This window comes from Anastrepha ludens, chromosome 5, assembly GCF_028408465.1.
Source record: "Anastrepha ludens isolate Willacy chromosome 5, idAnaLude1.1, whole genome shotgun sequence".
Taxonomy (NCBI): domain Eukaryota; kingdom Metazoa; phylum Arthropoda; class Insecta; order Diptera; family Tephritidae; genus Anastrepha; species Anastrepha ludens.
In genome coordinates, this window is record NC_071501.1 from 28,533,443 (window position 1) to 28,546,046 (window position 12,604).

The following is a 12,604-nucleotide window of genomic DNA, read 5'->3' on the forward strand; positions in this document are numbered from 1 at the left end:
AAAAAAGCAAACCAACATACCAACACATACGCACACATCACACATTTATTTATGAAGAGATGCATGTGAGTAGCTGGAAGTTTCAGAGTTTATAATTTCAACTATGCATGCATGTATGTATGCGAGTGCGTGTAAAATAACTGAACCAAAGGACTTCATGAACTGGGCCGGCGACAGGATATTGCGACTGCAAGCGCTAATCTGCACATATGTACGAGTCCATATACGAATATTTAAAACTACAAACATATTTGTATGTAAGTGGGCATCTGCCTCGTTCTCCCTCTCTCTCTCTCTATCTCGCACACACACTTTGTAAGCAATCGTGTGTTTCTATGGAAAGGAAGCAATTAAAGTCAAATGTAAACTTAATTGAAAAGGTTGAATTGTATAGATTGTATGAACCAAGTGTGAATGCGAGAAGTGTTTATATGTATGCGTGTATGTTTTCAGGAATATATTTATGTATATTATGTCTGTCTGTAGGCCGAGTGGAAGGTGTTCACATACAAGGTGTGCGCTTTCTTTAGTATGATTTATATCCGTTTATGAGATTATGAATGGGTGAATAGGTAGCTTACGAGTAGTTTAGGATGAAAGGATGATCAGTAAGAAGACTCGGGGATAAATTTAAATCAATTACTGTGTTTGTACGAATGCATATAAAATACTGACAAATAGCCGGCATGCGCCTTTAAGGCAAACTATATCCGAAAGATAGCAAATCAACAGTTAAAGAAATTAAAGAACCTACATCTTTCACCTTTGCTTTGCCTGCTTGTTCCCGCTTAGAGGAGTTTCCCAAACAGCGCATATTCAAGGTGAAGTCCAAAATAAACAAGACTGAGCTAAAATAGAAACGACAGGAGCTTTGTTCTAATAACTTCGAATTTATTTATTCAAAATAGTCCCCTCTGCCCTCGATACACTGTTTTGCGCGATCTAAAAGCTTTTCGAAGGAGTCTTTCAGGTCATTGACCGGATGTCCTTAAGGATGTCGGTACCAGTCTTTTGGATGGCCTCTGCGTTTTCCTTTCATGGTCAAATACAATTTACCGAATAGGTAGAAGTCACAGGGAGCCATATCAGGCGAATAAAAATGCGATTTATTTATTCAAAATAGTCCCCTCTGCCCTCGATACACTGTTTTGCGCGATCTAAAAGCTTTTCGAAGGAGTCTTTCAGGTCATTGACCGGATGTCCTTAAGGATGTCGGTACCAGTCTTTTGGATGGCCTCTGCGCTTTCCTTTCATGGTCAAATACAATTTTCCGAATAGATAGAAGTCACAGGAAGCCGTATCAGGCGAATAAAAATGCGATTTCTGGTCGAAAACCAGTCACAAGAGTGGATCGATGAGATGGTGCATTATCATGCAATAAGTGCCAGCTTCCTCCTTCGCAGTATTCAGGGCGAATTCCACGAATGCGGTGCAACAAACGCTTCAAAACACCAATATAAAAAATTGCATTGACGGTTTGGCCCGTTGGCACGATCTACTTACGGACAATTCCCTTGGAATCGTAAAAACCAATAAGCATCGACTTGATTTTTAACTTCTCCAAACGCGATTTTGTGGGTAGTGGCTCGTATGGAGCTTCTTGACGCTTATGTTCAGGTTCGTGTTGGAAACACCACATTTCACGACCAGTTACAATGTTGTAAAGTAAGTTCTCGTCATTTCTCGCCTCTTCAATGATGTCTTTCAAAAGTTGAATTCTGAGCAATTTTTGGTCCTCAGTTAACTTGTGCCGAATGAAATGTGCACAGACCTTTCGTAAGTCCAAATGATCAGTTAAAATGCGATAAATCGATGTTTTGGAGATATTCAACTCCGATTCCATGAATTTCAACGATGATTTCGGTTCATTTTTGATCAATTTACGAACAATTTCGGGGCCGTTTATTGTCATTTATGCCTCGCAACCATCAATGAAACGTGTAAGCCACTCATAAACTGTGGCACGAGATAGACAATCATCGCCACAAACTTGTTTCATCAATTCAAATATTTCCGAAAACGTTTTAGCGATTTTAAAACAAAATTTGATATTAGGCTCTTTGTTCAAAACTCATTTTTGTACCGATGACACAAACATACTGACACTTTAGCCGCTATAACTTCGCTTCCAGTGAACCGAATGTCACCAAGCTTTCACTTGAGGTCAGCTAGGGATGTAACTTCCAACGCATCAACTCATTAAAAAAATGGGCTATCAAAAACATTTATTTATTATTATTGGGAGGTTGAATTAGTTTTAAAGGTGACACACAGATGGCGCTATTTATCACTTTATCGCGTTGGCAATACTGAATATATATTCATGACAAAGCCTCATCCCTAGGCTTTGTTTATCAGTATCTGTCATTTCGCTGAAGTATAAACAACGCAGTGTTTTCGTGCTCCGAGTATGTCAACTTTCGTGCCGTCGAAACGCAATTTGCGGGAAGCTTTGCTTTTCTGCTTCAATTTGAAAAAAAATACAGCCCAAGCCCGTGAATTGCTGCAGGAGGCCTACCCAGACCATACTCCGTCGATTTCAATATGTGTGTACTGGTTTCGACGATTCAAAAGTGGTGATTTTCACACCGAAGACAAGGAGCGTCTTGGCCAGCCCAAAAAGTTCGAGGACGCGGAATTGGGGGAATTGGTAAACGAGGACTCGTGCCAAACCTAAGAAGAGCTTGCTGAATCATTGGGCGTTGATAAATCAACCGTTTGCAAGCGTCCAAAAGCAAGGACATTGGGTCCCGTACGAGTTGAAGCTGCGCGACGTCGAACGGCGACTTTTTACGTGCGAATTGCTGATCGAGCGATAAAATCGGAAGGGTTTTTTGCATCGGGTGGTGACTGGCGACGAAAAATGGATCCACTACGATAACCCAAAACGCAAAAAATCATGGGGTTTGCCCGGCCACGCATCAACGTCGACGGCCAAGCAGAATATTCACGGCAAGAAAATCATGCTCTGCATTTGTTGGGATCAGGTCGGCGTCGTATATTTTGAGCTGCTCCAACCGGGCGAAGCAATCACGGGGGATCGTTACCGACTGCAATTGATGCGTTTAAGCCGGGCATTGAAAGAAAAACGGCCGGAAACGGTAAAAAGGCACGACAAGGTTATTTTGCAACATGACAACGCTCGGCCGCATGTTGCTCAACCTGTCAAAAAATACCTTGGAACGCTTGGCTGGGAAGTGTTACCCCAACCGCCGTATAGTCCATCATAGCTCCCTCCGATTATCATTTGTTCCGGCATATGAGTCTCGATTTGGCGGACCAGCGGTTCTCCTCGTACGAGGCTACCAAAATATGGGTTGAGTCATGGATAGCCAAGCAGCGGCCATAATTTTGGAGAAACGGCATCCGGAAATTGCCCGAAAGATGGGCGAAAGTTGTAGCTAGCGATGGCCAATACTTCGAATAAAATATTGTGTACCGTTTTTTCACAATAAAGCCCCAAATCTTCGAAAAAAACCTTTAAAACTAATTCAACCTTTATTTTGAACTTCACCTTGTACACACAAAGAGACATTTTTTTAATTATTTGCGTTCTCTATGCTATCAACATTTTAGTAGTAATAGGAGAATTTGATTAATGCAGATTGATGATAAATTTTTCAGAGATTCATGGCAAGAAAAGAGCAAGCCAATCGGTTCAATCATTTTTGATTTCCTGCAGTTTGAAAATAAATTTTTCGATTTTTCAATACATTTCGGCTCATAGACACGCCTCTTTTGAAAAAAATGTATGAATTATGCCGAGAATACCTTTCCACGAGAAATAAGCTTCAATGTACAAGTCGAATTGTACAAAACGAAGCATTCTGCGCATAATTGTTAGCGAACATACACACATAACTTGAGATCTCATAAGATGAAGAGATGAACGTAGCAGTTTTTGAAGGTGATCTGTAAATGTAGTAAACACTCACAAGCCTTAGCATGTTTTTATGCCTATAAACATTACCTAGACTCGCGAGCGAATTATATATAAATTACTCTACATAGCCTAATTCATTTACTAGAGATTGTCAAATAAATGTATCCTTGCATTTAAAACAGTAATCAACTTTTTCAACTCGCGAGCCTAAAAGTGCTATTCGCATGCGAATTTAACATTGAAAGTAGTAATTTTTAAATTCAGGCACAAATTATTTATAGCCCACAAATAGAAAATTAAAAGCGCACAAAGAGTTTTACTTTGTGTGTAGTTGCCTGTCTCCGATCGGATGCTTCCCCAAGTGGCGGATAGGGGAATTCTCGGCAGATATGCAGGGTAGGTGGCAAATATTGTAAAATACAACTCGTTGACTAAAACAGACTAACACCTGCTTGGAGGTGTATTTCAAATAAGAAAAATGTGTCACCACTTAGCTCCGAAATCCCATCTACGACTGTCTTATTGTAAGCGGCTAAGTGGGTCAGCGTCTGACTTAGAATGAGTCGCTGTTCATGTATGGACTTGGTAAACAGACTCATGTTAGGCGGCTCCCTGGCTAGCGCAAGTTTCCCAGCCTTTAAGGTTGTATTCAATTCCACTCCCGGGTTGACAACTATGGAATTCGGCTACTTTAGTAAACGAGAGTGACATCTCGTCAGCTGCCTCGGTGCTGATAAAACTCTGACAGAGCCTCAGGATCGCCACTAATCTGGCCTTTCAGGTTTGGTTGATTCTATCTCGAGGCTGAATCTTAGATGCAATATATAAAAAGTTGGAGCGAATAGTGTGCAACAGAATACAGAACTCCTTGGAAAAACCTGATGGGCTCTCTCACAATCAGTTTAACATTGAAAGCGCGCTCGACAGTTGATACATTAGGCACGGTAATGAAAATTGCACAAGAAGCCACAATACCTAGGATTTGGAGATCTGGCGACTATTGCGCGATAGTAACACTAGACATAAAAAATGCATTCAATTGTGCGAGCTGGACCCAGATAATGGGCTCGCTCGCAGCATTTAAAGTGCCGGCCTACTTACAGCGCATTATATGCGACTATTTCAACAATAGGCTGATGATCTACGATACACAAGATGGAGTTAGACAATATAAGGCGAGCGGTGGTGTGCCTCAAGGCTCGGTACTTGGTACAACGCTATGGAACGCAATGTACGACGGCATGCTTAAAATGGCCATTCCCGCAGGAGCAACAATTGAGATGATATTGCGCTGGTGGTAGAAGATAAACGTCTCGAGCCACTCACGGCCATATACAATAAATCATTTTCGCGTATACGAAAATGGTTGAAAGCAGCAAAACTATGTAGAACTTTCAGCGAAGTCTTGCGAAGCACAAGGAGCGCACGCGAGGAGATGGCGATCACGGTAGGCGAATACTCTATAAAGTTTCAGCCGTACTTGAAGTACCTAGGAGTCATCATTGATTAAAGAATGACGTTCAAGGATCATTGTGCGGCAGTCAGCAAAAAAGCTAGTACACGGTACGTTTGCAAGGCTGATGCCAAATAAAGAAGGACTTCGGGAAGAAAAACGACGGCTACTTTCAATTGTTAACACATCCTTCATTACGGAGCAGTGATCTGGGCAAATGCGAAAAAATTTCATTTGAAAGATATAAGAACCACACATAGACTAAGCGCGCTTAGAGTTGCAAGCGCTTATCGCGCGGCTTAAGATGATGCCATAGCAGTCATACCGAGGGAATTCTCTACAGATCTCTCGATCAAAGCACTGCAGACGCTGTATAATTAAGCCCGAGAAATAAAGCTCAGTTTTATTAAATAAGAAGAGAAACAGCAAACCATCAGAGAGTGGCAGCAACGCTGGGGCCTTTCAAACCATCGCCATTCCAGACATAGTGAAATGTTATCGAAGAAAGCACGGGGAAGTTGACTTCTATGTGTCGCAATTGCTAAGCGGTCAAGGATGCTTTAAAAAGTATCTACACCGCTTTAATTTGGAAAACGACCTCTTTTACCCGGTCTTCCCTGACGAACCAGAGAGAGCAAGTTTCGGCACCAAAGAGAAGACCTTTACAGGGGTTTTGGAGGGCATCCCACAGAGACAAACCTTACGATGCAAATATGCGATAAGCCTGGAAAATGGCGAGCCTTAAGTGGTGTAGCAGCGCGTGTAATGAAAACGCTGCGTGATGAAGAATGGGTCCGAAAGGCGAACCTGCGATAACTACAGCTTGATTTTCAGGCTAATAGAAATGCTGAAGAGTCGTTGCAAGACGAACACCGGACAGATTATCATGCTGACAGAGACTGATTGATTTGAGTTAACATACTCCATAAAGGACTCCCGACATATTACTTAATGGCACAGTTTCGGGAAGAGCTACCGTTCGGACAAGAGGGGGTTTTAGTTCGGGTTAAAGTCCCACACTGACGGTCATAATGGTCATCTAGGCTTTCGACGCTTTCTTCCTACTAATACAAAAAAGAGAAGAAATGCACTTAGAATTAGAGGTAAAGATAGCGATAGAGACAAAGGTAGAAATAGAAATAGATACACAGGCAGAGAGAGAGAGAGAGATAAAGATAGAAATGGAGTTAGATATAGAGGTACAAAAAGAGACAGAGATAAATAGCTGGAATGAGAGTTTGTAAAAGTCAAACAGTTCGTCGGAAGTAATGAGTTTTGTATGAAAGTATGGACATTTTTCTGTTTGAGTAAAATACTAAATAGTTCTGGAAACCGTTAATATAAAAACAGGTGAAGTAAAATGCTCTGAATTTGGACTTAAATATTCGTAGACATGTAAAATCAAGCTCAGATCTATGTTGACTGTACGTTTTGCCAATCATCCACTTGATGCAATTTTGTACTACTTTGCCTAGCGTAATCGGCTTAAACGAGCTAACTGCGTGCCGAATGTTGACTTCTAAGTTGTCTACTGTAACTGTTTAATCAAATCAATTCATATACCAACAATTTGACGTGCCACCACAAAAAGTACTTTAGAGGAGTCAAATCACAAGTATTTTTCTTGAGAAAATTTGGTTGGAGTCCATCTTATTCCAGTGATCATTTCATGCACTGCACTGTGTGGGATTGTTTATTACTTTCACGATTTCTCTAATTGATGGGGTGAACTAAAAAAATCACGAATTTAGGGCATCTAACGCTAACACTATTGCCGGTAATTTTTACAGGGTTTTCAGTTTTGATTCAGTATGCAAGAATGATGGCCTCGGCATCCAGAAAACAACACCGAAATGTGTTTTTGATTGCTGGAAGAACTTTGTAAACTCGTTAAAAAGGACAAATTGGTTTGGCCTCATTATTTCTTTTGCTTTTTTCACTTGCTCGAACTGATTTGGTGACACAAGGATAAATTCGCGGAGATAATATAGCTAAAGGCAATACCGATACAAAAAGTACACCAATGTTCGCAACTCAGTATATTGCAATTTTTTGACAATTCATTTATTTTTTTTCGTTTTTTTTCCATGTATTTTTTATAAAAATATATGTAGTTTATACTACAAGAAAAACCACATAACTTAAAGCTCCAAAATTTTTATAAAATTCAATAAAGTTTCATCGAAATTGTGAACTTTTTAGATAATATTTTTGGAAAAATTCTGGGTACGCAGTTTCGTAGCTCACTCAATTTTAGTGTGTAGTGTAAGTTTGAAGTCACTCAAAAATTCACGCTAATATTTGACACAGTTTTCCCTGATGGTGTTATGGCGAATGTTAAATTTTTTTTTTTTTGTGGAGAAAATGCACAAAACTGTTGGTAAACAAAAATGTCAAAAATCAGCGCAATTTTTGAGCTGCTTTAAACTTGCACTTTATTATTTTAAAATTTAATGAGCTATAAAACTACTTCCCCAGAATTTTGAGTGTCGCTCAAAAGTGTCAGGCTAATAGTGGTGTTCGTTAGGAGAGGTTAGACTGCATTAAAAAAAAATAAAATTAATGTTAGGAGTAGCTTTGTTGTTTCGGGGAAATGTTCATCCAGTAATAGCTCGAATTCTTGCTTCCGCAATCGGAATCGAAATCGTATCAAAATTTAAGGAGCTATAAAATTACATTCCCAAAATTTTTTCTGAAAATTTTATTTAACTAAAATTTGTTGGGCTATAAACCTGCATACTTGAAATTTCTCTAATGATACGGATTAAGAAATTTGAAATATTGATGCAATTTTTTTAATTTTTTTAAATTTTGTACAAAGCGTGGAACTTTAAGTTATATGGCTTTTGTTGTAGTATAAACTATATTTTTATAAAAAAAAACAACAATGTAATAAAAAATAAATAAATAGTCGAAACTTTGCAATATATGGCAAAAAAGATTTAAAATATAATTGACGCTTAAGTGGGGGAGCCTCATGTAGAAGCCTCAAAAGCGGCCATTTTTTAAACACATTTTTAAAGGTAATGAAATAATTATATATTACTTTGAAGCTTTAACAGAACTTTATTTAACCTTTCGAGAATACAAAAAAATTTTCATTTTTTTCCAAAATGGCGGCTCAGGATGATTTCTTGTCGGTTGCCTACGGCGCGAGGTCCCAAACTGCTCTATTTATTACTCTTATTCTATCGATCTGAAACAAACAAATGAAATTGTTTTTTTTATAACATACTAACGGAAAGGATGAACCTATAAAATTAAAAAACAAGTATAAAAGTAATTATAAAATAAGCCTTTGAAAAAAAAAGTCAGAATTTAAAGCTATTTTATTGGCATTTTTATTTTCGATAGTAATGTACAGAAAGGCCCCACCAAACTTCAAACAAATCGGTCGATAACTTTTCGAGTTACAACACAAGCAGTTTTTAAAAAAGTGGTTTCGAGATAATTGAGTTTAAAGTTTGAGCTACAGGAGCGCGTGGACCGCTCTCTACCTAGTTAGTGGGCTGTAGAAGCTATAATATTGAGAATTTCGCATGGAAATTTCACAGTATGTATATTCTTAAGATACTATGTTATCAGATTATCGAACAAAAAATCGAATTTTTGAGGCTTCTACATGAGACTCCCCCCTTAAAACCTTTTTGGCTGTTTGGTCGAGCTCGTCCTCCTATTTAGGTCGTGCGTATTGTTATTCTTCCACAAATGGTGGGACCTACAATTTTAAGAGGACTCCGAACAGCAGATATTTTTTATGAGGAGCTTTTCATTGCAGAAATACACTCGGAGGTTTGCCATTGCCGGCTGAGGGGCGAAAGCTATTAGAAAAATCATTTTAGTGTTTCATGCACGGAGATGCGAATTTACGCACTTCCGAATGGTGGACACGCAGCAACCCCGGCGAAAAAGGCTATAGTTATTAATCTTTAAATATATTACTTCACATTTAAAGAAACTTTACAAAATTTCTTTTTCAATATTTGTACTTAATTTAATCTGCTTCGTCAATTATTCGCCCTGAAGTTTGCCTTTTAAACTCAAATTTTTAATGTGTCAGAATTTTCTGCTCTACGCCACCGAAGAAATTTCCTTTCATTGGTTACAAATTTCAGAGCATGCTCGACACACCATAATTTTGTGGGTTATACTTGTTAGAGCCAATTAACATTTTCCTCAGCGTGTGTTTTTTTTTTTGTTTTGTGTTTGGTTTTTGCTGTTGTTACTTTTTGCTTATTTTACAATATTTTTTTATTAAATGCCATAGAACATAGAGCACACTTGGGTGCCGTGCCACATGCAACCTGCCACTTTACGAAATAGCGCACATGCATTACCACATATACACACCCCACACATCCTTGCATACCCACACACACATACATATGTATGCATGCAACGAGCTTGCCAACAATATGTCAAATAAACGAATAACACTAGAAAGCTGAAACGTGAAGCGAGTGAGGAAAATAGAGTGAAGTTTGACAGCGTGCTTCAGAGCACTGCAATATATTAAAATATATTTTAACATATATGCTGGTATGCGCGCATATGTAAGTATGTAAATATGTCTACAAAATGCTGTAGGAAAATGTGAAAATGCAATTCATGTGATGAGGCTTGAAAAAATATGAGTAACAGAGTATGAGAGTTTGTGAGTGTGAGAGACACAAGGCAGTGGTGAGTGCATATAGCAGACAAGCAGTGATGGAGGTGAAGTTGAGTATGACAGCTGAGTGAAGTGGCGCGTTGTAAACGTCACACGCGATTAAAATGATGATGCAGGTGATTGTAGAGCAATAGGAGACGAGCAGGAAAGAGCGAGCACGAGAGCGAGATATACAATGGTGATGTTGTACAGGAAGTTGGAGAAGCGAAAACGGTAGACTTGTATTGTTTGTTGATATAGGTGGGTATGTATGCATGTATGTATTTATGCGTGTAGCCATTGGCCTGAGTGTGTGTGTGCAACTGTTTATAGTATAAACAAATTTTCAACACTTGTCAGCAAAGCACAATAAGGCTAGCTAAGGAAGCAGGTAAATTAGTAGCGGGAAACAGCACTAGCTGGGGCGCTTTAAAATAACACAAATGCTTTGAAGAGGCGTAAGCGGGAAGAAATGCTAGCACCGAAAAGTGTGTAAAAGGCGCTTTTACTTAAACGCCAACAATTGGCGCCTACAAATAGGCTACTCTTTACACATTTTAATACTATGCACGACTCATTCATGCTTACTTCAAATTTAGCAGACAATTCCGCGCAATCAGACAATGACATAACCGAGTAGCCGACTTAAATGCTGTCACATTCACAATTCTCTTCCATTAAATTATTACACAACATGCATTTAGGCGTCAGGATATTAAATTTCTTCTCTTTTTTGTTTCGTATTTAAAAATACACTGACAGCTCGACTCTTAGTTATAAATGCATATTTGAAAGCGACTGTCACTCAGTTACGACGACACTTTGTCATATTAAACTTTTACAAAGCAAAAATATACACGTTGCCTACTTATAGGCGCACAGCAGTCACTTATGAACACCTCACACGTACTAATTTATCATTGCCGACTTACACAAACACACTTTCGCTGCATGGGTAACTCCACGGAAGCGCATACAACAAAGTATGTTGTGTATTGTTTAAACCTCAGTCTTTCTGTGAGGGCTTGCTTTTAGGTGTTACGCCTGCAGCGCAGCAAAAAGACACAAAAAAACAAAACAATACTGAAGAACAAAAGCATGCTACAACAACAACAGCTAGCACACAAAGCCCACAGCCTCGCGCACAAAAGACAAAGTTTCAACAACTTCATTTCATAAAAAGCTCACAGCCAGATAAAAATTAAAAAAGCTGAAAAGTGAAAAACTAAGAGTGTATGTGTGAGTGCGACTGTGTTTAGCAAAACGTGTGCGAGTGCGTGTGTGTGCATGCGTATGAGTATAGAGTAAATAAAAGGCGCACAACATTATTGTGAAGCATATAACGTGTAGAGAGAGGCGTGGACGGAGGCGTGCGTTGGGGCATACGCATACTCTTTCACTCGGCAAAAATTCAGCGTTGCAAACAATTTAAAAAGTTAGTTTGTCAGAAACAAACGACAGCGCATATGTGCATACAAATATAAATTTATGCAGAAATGAAAAAAAAAAACAACGACAGATACGGTTTTTAAACAGACTCGCGCGATATTACTTTCTGTTTGTTACTTTTGGGTTTTTTCGTGCGTGATGAGGCGCTCCAAAGTAGAGTTCATCTGGTATGCAAACCCTTCATTTTTTTGTTGCCTGATTTTTTGAATATCATTTTAATTTTTATTTTTTTTTTCGCCCCATCACTTTTTGTAACGCTTCAAAGGGCAGCATTGTAGCGCACATTCCATTGCTAAATTTTATTGTTTTTATTTAAGTTTTTTTTTTTACTTTACTTTATGCAGCTTCCAAAAGCATACCACTGCCGCATGAGATCATTATAAAAAAACTGTATATTATTTTTACCATTAACAAACGAATTACTTGCCTTTAAGCAAGCAATGCGCTCATTGAATTGGTTGAAATTTTAAGCCACATACCGCAAAATTTTGTACGCGCCTCAAAGCATGCAATGAATTAATATTTTAACAGTAACTGAGCAAATGGGTGAGATGACGCATGAAATTCATATTGGTTGCATGGTGAAAAGTTAGAAAACTTACTTTACTGAGGTTGTGCAACTGAAAGTATGCGCTTTCGAAATTTTTAGGTGTATCTTTTGCTTTTATGGTGTGCTTGAAAAGGACTGCTTTGCAAAGCATAAAAATCGTATTGGTTTTGTGGAAAAAAATTGGAAAAATTGTTTAACGCGCTTATGCGCCTAAAAGTATGCATTTGTTTGCTAATTAGAGTATCCACCAAAATTTTCAAGCCCACGCCATTGACTTTGTATAAGTTGTAGGAGCTGACGAGTACCCAGTGGTCATTTGATAGAGTGGAGAAGTGATATTTCAATAACTTAGATATGAAAGGCATATCACCCACCAGCTAAACTAAGCGTCTTCTTACAGGAAGTTTCTCTGTTGACACTGAATTCGATACCTACCGGTATAGCTTAAGAACTGTCGAACAGAACTCATTAGTCGATCCGAAATTGAATAGGGGTAAAAAAAATTATTTGCAGCATCGTACACGTGGTAGGAGTGAAACTTCTGTGTGTGAATGAGTGTGAATAAGTGAGAGAGAGAGAGAGAGAGAGAGAGAGATAGAGAGAGAGAGAGAGAGAGAGAGA